The 5,616-nt window shown below is 37.2% G+C and overlaps 1 non-coding gene across 1 annotated transcript; it reads left to right on the forward strand.

The window, feature by feature from the left end:
• Positions 1-3,868: 3,868 nt before the first annotated feature.
• On the forward strand, positions 3,869-3,971 carry LOC114676487 (U6 spliceosomal RNA). The gene has a single exon (XR_003727559.1). It is a non-coding gene; the product is annotated as a U6 spliceosomal RNA (small nuclear RNA).
• Positions 3,972-5,616: the final 1,645 nt, after the last annotated feature.

Raw genomic sequence — 5,616 nt, forward strand, 5'->3', positions numbered from 1 at the left:
AACATGTTGAATAACTGCACCATAAACACACAAAATGGAAATGCTGAACTAGCTTCATTAAAATAAATCATTCTTAGTACTGTAACCTTTTTTGTTTTAATTTCACACTTTCTATCATCCTAGTGGTTTGCTAGTTCTAATAATGTTTCTGGAGTCTGTGCTACATATATGAAGACATTCAGGAGTTTTTAATGAACACCAAAATTATTAACTTTCTTGCCTTACGTATTTGCAAGAAGGGGATGTATGAACAAAATAACTTATATCCAAGCATGCAGCTGAAATATTGGAACTTGAAAACTGCCCTGCCATTAACAGTTAATAGTTCAGTGCTCTGGGGTAACAGCAGTTGCTCTGCACTTCTCGGAAAAACATTTGGGTAAAAATACTTTGGACTAATAAAATTAATGTTAGAGTGACAACAAATTTCAACATCTGTGAAGCTTTTGGGGAACTTTCAACATTTAAAAGTAGTATATGCAATTTTATAATTTTTAGGCAATGTACCTATTTATAAATGCAATTTTTAACATCAAAGGAAAAATTGCTTTATCTAAAATATATACTCAATATTCAAAGCATTACCACAAGATAAGCAATTTTGGACAAAGATTCTTAAAATAAACCTACTAACTGAGCAGTAAATATTTGTTCAATTGGACATTCTAAATGTTGAAATGTGTTAGTCATTTTGGTTAAACTAATACAGTACAATGAGATTGCTTTCACTTTTCCAGCAGCCTTCTTAAGTCATGTTAGTGTTTAAAAACTAGTCCTGGGCTCCAGAAAACACTGTTAGGGAAGGAAAAACAGACTCTTTGGCTAGAGTTATGGAAGGAGGGGTGGAACCTTATGAGTTACATGACTACATAAGATGTAGGCAATTTTATTTTGGCAACAAATTCAGGCTTTTGCATTGGGTTTTTTTTTTTTTTTTTGGACTGTTAATTCAAATACACATGCACGAATCTCCTATGAAAGGAAAGATTCTTACTCATCTGCAGAGCATAGATAACGATTAATTGTTCCATTTCATCTTTCAGGCTACAGTACCATGAGTTTAGGAACTCTACAAGCTGTGAAATTATCTACCCCAGGGTAGGTGACTAGGATCACAATGTAATTGCTCAAAAAATGGACTCAGATCATATCCCAAATCTACATGAAGAGAGGTATATGCTTGATAAATAGTAAAGATGATGTCAAAGATCAGCTTTCTCCCTTTGGTGGAGTTGTCTTCACAATATTATACATATTGTATACATTGTATTCACAATATTATATTCACAATACACAATATTCACAATATTACACATAAAGCACCTAGAACATAGAATCTTATGGGGTGATCATTTCTCAGGTGAAATAGCGCACTGGACTGTCCAACTATTTCATTGGCTAGATGTTTATTTGGAAACTCAAAACAAAAATGCAGAATGACTGGTGACATTTATGATATTTGCCACTGGGCTAGTGGACCTTCCTTCACGATAAAATAGGATCTCAGTCTCTAATCTGCATGTCCAGACCAAAGACAATTTGATGTAACTCCATTATAGCATATTTTAAACTTTTCTTGAAGTTCAGGAATATATCTTTCAGAATCCGTCAGTACTTCAGAAGCGTGGCTCGCCAAACCAATCAATCTAGTACAAAGTTTGTTTTTAGAATTCAAGTTCCTTGTTACTGCTTTGCAAGCAGATGTCTTCAAAGATATAATATGGTGAAGAGATTATGTGATTTTTGGGTGTAGCAATTCTGCCAGTTATAATTAAAAGGGCCAACATCCAAGTTTTGTTTTCTTTATAAACACTGCAGAGTGTGTCAGTGGCCAATCTAAAATTACCCACAGAGGAGTGTGTGCTCTCTTCTTTAGCACAAGATAATGAAGATGGTGTGTGAACGCACTATGGTTATAATAAGCTGATGGACTTGCGGTCCTACGCACAAACTTGTCCAAATGTAATTATAAGAGTTTTGAGAGAATTGTTGCTTCCTAAACTGACTAGTCAAGTGACTCAAAAGTTAATATCACCAAATTAACAGTCTGACTTTGAAGGTCTACAATTGTACCTTAGAAAATAAATACTTGCAATCAGTCATTCTTTCATACAGGGAAAAAGATATCTTTGAGAAGCGTCTCAATGCGGGGTAGTCTATTCAGCATTCTCTCTATGTATTGCTTCTGGAGAGGTGAATTGAGTCTAAAAATAAAAAGTAACAAAGAGCTGAGCGTCCAGCTCTTTCTCTCGTGTGTGGAGGAGAGAAGGCCAGTCTGAACCTGAACTGGTGCTGATGTGGTTGAGAGGGTGCATTTGTCAGGCCCTGCAGCCTGGATCACAAGGGGAAGAAATACAGTTGGGGCCCACAGAAGGACAAGGAACATCTCAAGGTGATTACTAAATCATAAGCATCCTTAGCAGTGGTTCTCATATACAGAGAGAAAGAAAACAAGTCTATATAAAAGATTCAAGATATCAACATCTCATTCTCTCGGGAACTGGAAAACAATCTGAGACAGAGGGACATGGGTGTCAGAAATCTGGGTAGATCAGAGAGGGAAGCAAAGCAGGTCTTTCTCCATTGCGTTTTGGGCACAGTCTTTTCATAAATTTTGTGGACAAACTGTGATGTCTCCTTATCTTCCAAGTAATGAGCATCAAGGCATCCCAGTGTCTTTTGTGAGGAGTCCTCTTACTTGGTTGTAGGTTGCCACAGGGGATTGGATGTTAGAGCAACTGATGACAAAAATCTCACTCAAACCAGCCTCATAGTTCACTGCAATTTCATTTGCTTTAGATGTTCACACTGGCCTAAGACCAATGTCTCCTGTCTCAAACTTGCCATATTGAACTACTGATCTATAATGGTTAAAAAAAAAAAAAAAAAAAGACATAAAGGTGAAAGTAACTATAGTTTACCAAAACATCAATCATCCAATCCCAAAAACGTTTCCTTTGCTGAACTGTTTTTATATTTCCTTTTTTCCTGAGCTATCTCTCTCTCTCTCTTTTTGTTTTTTTGTTTTTTTGAGACAGTGTCTCACTCTGTCACCCAGGCTGGAGTGCAGTGGCACGATCTTGGCTCAGTGAAAGCTCTGCCTTCTGGGCTCAGGTGATTCTCCCACCTAAGCCTCTCAAGTAGCTGGGAGTATAGGTACACACCACCAGGCTTGGCCAATTTTTTTGCATTTTTTTGTAGCGACAGGCTTTCACCATGTTACTTAGGCTAGTCTCAAACTCCTGGACTCATCAAATGATCCACCCATCTTGTCATCCCAAAGTTCTGGTATTATAGGCATGAGCCACCACACCCAGCCAGGTACAGGTATCTTGACAGGTGATTCTCATATTACCACATGCTCTCTTCGTATAAATGTAGGTACATGTTCATGTCCAATCCATTCCCCTAAATGCAGCCAGAGCAGTGTTTTTCAAAGGGCAAAGGGCAAATGTCATTCTTTAGTGTCTAAGTGAGGAGTAAAATACTTCCTCTAACCTGCACTCTTATCTAGGCTCACCTGACACATTTCCCTTCGTTCTCCCTGCTCCACCCACTTTGACCCTCTTTCATTTTGTCTCCTGCTATCTGACTTTCATGTGGTAACCACACATCTGCCCCTCTCAGCATGGAATCCTTCCTCATGGATGCCTCCCTAATGAAGTCAAATAATGAAGTCAAATCATCATGATCCTGTATGTCATAGAAAGGAGCGTGGTTATAATTTTACGTTTATATGTGTATCCATTGGTCAGCATCTACTTCCTGGACTAAAGCTCTGTGGACTATAACCACGCCTTCTTGGCTCCTTATGGTATCCCCCAAACTTATCCAATGCTTGGCAAATAACACTCAAAAATATTTCAGAGTGCCCAGTTCACAGCACATATACTAAAATTGGAACAATACAGAGATTAGCATGGCCTCTGCACAAGGATGACACGCAAATGTGTGGAATATTCTATATTTTTCTGTCACATGTTCTCACTCAAATGTAGGAGCTAAAAAAAATTGACCTTACGGAAATAGACAGTAGAATGATCATTACCAGAGGCCAGAGAGGGTACTGAGGAGGTGGTGGGGATAAAGAGGGGTTAGTCAGTGGATCCACACTTGAGTTAGATAAAAGGAATAACATCTAATGTTCAGTAACACAATAGAGCAAGTACAATTAAAAATAATTTATTGTATATTTTAAAATAACTATAGAAGTAGAATTGGAATGTTCCTAATACAAAGAAATAATAAATGTTTGAGGTGGTGGATATTCTAATTACCCTAATTTGATCATTACCCACTCTCTACTTGTATCAAATTATTACCCCATAAATATGTACAACTACTATGTATTTGTGAAGATTAAAATTTAAGATATTAAAATTTAAAAAAAATTTCTGAGATAAGGGAATAAATGTCCAGATTCATTTCAATTAAGTTGTCATATGTTACAAAGGCCATATTTCTATATTATATACTATATAATATCTGGTGGAACTCCTAAGGAATATAGTTGGGGACTTCTCTAACTATTACACTATCATTACTAATCAGGTTAAGTAACCCTAGTTGTTGAAACACACAGTCCCAGCATTTCAGCAGATTAACATAACAGAGGGTGATGTTTCACCCTTGGCACAGTCAAATTTGGTTTGAGAGTGTGGGGTCGCTCGCTGCACAGAGTCATACATGGACCCAGGCTCCTTACTTCTACTGTTCAGACCTCCCTTAAGTCTCAGAATCCTCCCTAGATTCTTGAGATCTATCATCCAACAAGCAAAGAAAGAGAAGAGTGAGGCCTAGAAGTGGCTATATCACTTCTGTCCACATTCTATTGGCCAAAACATCATCCTACGATCCCATCTGGTTACAAGGTAGGTTGGGAAATGTGACCTTCCTAGTGCTACCCATCATTTTTGTTTTGCTCCAATTAGGTGAGATGACTAAAATTGGCCAGCAGTTACTAGATACTCCAAAAACTATATTATCAGCAAGGAAAGGAGAACAGTACTCAAAACCAAACTCTCAAGTAAGGAAAGTGCCAACATTAAATGGACTGATTTAGTGGTATTGTGTCTGTCTAGGAATGTGCTACATGGTTTGGTAAATACAGTTTTCCTACTGCAGAGAATCTCAAAACAAGTACATTTTAAAAATGAACTTTGAAGAATCAGCTGGAGGGTATACAGATTTTCATATTCACTTTAGGATTTTTCATTTTCATATTGTACTAGTTAATGTGCCAAAATGAAAATAGCTTTCCACAAAATGGAAGTTACACTATAAAGTTGGAATTGGTATTATCTTCTGCTGAATTGCAATGGAATCTCAAAAGGAGTGATGTAACTATGGAAGCAGGATCTTCTCCTTGAATGTTTCACTAAGATTCTGTCAAACAGATCAGGAAAATGGAATATATGCAAGATTGACTCCTCAATCAACAAGCACAAAAAGGCCCTGGTAGATAAATCAGTTGAAAGAGAACATATACAATGACTGACTGGCAGTATTGTAAGACACCATTTGAGGCTTGACATTGAAGATATTCTTGAAGAATAATTTATCTGAGAAAAGATCAACTTGCTCTATAGAACTGCCAAATTTAGAGTTATTCTACTT

The sequence above is a fragment of the Macaca mulatta genome, chromosome 2 (genome assembly GCF_049350105.2).
Source record: "Macaca mulatta isolate MMU2019108-1 chromosome 2, T2T-MMU8v2.0, whole genome shotgun sequence".
NCBI classification, from domain to species: domain Eukaryota; kingdom Metazoa; phylum Chordata; class Mammalia; order Primates; family Cercopithecidae; genus Macaca; species Macaca mulatta.